The sequence below is a fragment of the Phocoena phocoena genome, chromosome 20 (genome assembly GCF_963924675.1).
Source record: "Phocoena phocoena chromosome 20, mPhoPho1.1, whole genome shotgun sequence".
Taxonomy (NCBI): Eukaryota; Metazoa; Chordata; class Mammalia; order Artiodactyla; family Phocoenidae; genus Phocoena; species Phocoena phocoena.
In genome coordinates, this window is record NC_089238.1 from 13,151,982 (window position 1) to 13,152,404 (window position 423).

Below are 423 nucleotides of genomic sequence, written 5' to 3' on the forward strand. Positions count from 1 at the left end.
GGCCCCTGCACGGCTCTCCTCCACAAAGGTAAGAAGGGCCCAGGCCCCAGTTCCTCGTAGGAGCTCCCACCCCACCAGGGCTGCCTGGAGGAAGGGGTGTCCTCTTCTCATCCTAGAGCCATTGTCTGGGCTGGCCCGGCATTGTCAAGTGTGTCCAGACTGAAGGAGCCTGGCCCCCAGCACCACCCTCGGGGCTCCCTGCAAGGGTACAGGATGAGGGCAGAGAGTGTCTCCCAGCACCTGACTCTCCCCTCCCAGGTCTGGACAGTGCCCCTGTGGGACCTCGGGCAGCCCCAGAACTCCTCTAGGGCTGTTTTCTGTTTGGCTGCACAGAGAACATCCTCTCTTTCCTCTAGAAATGTATGAGACAGAGTCCTGCGGCTGTGGGTCCACTGAAGAGAAAGGCCTCCTGGCTTGGCCATT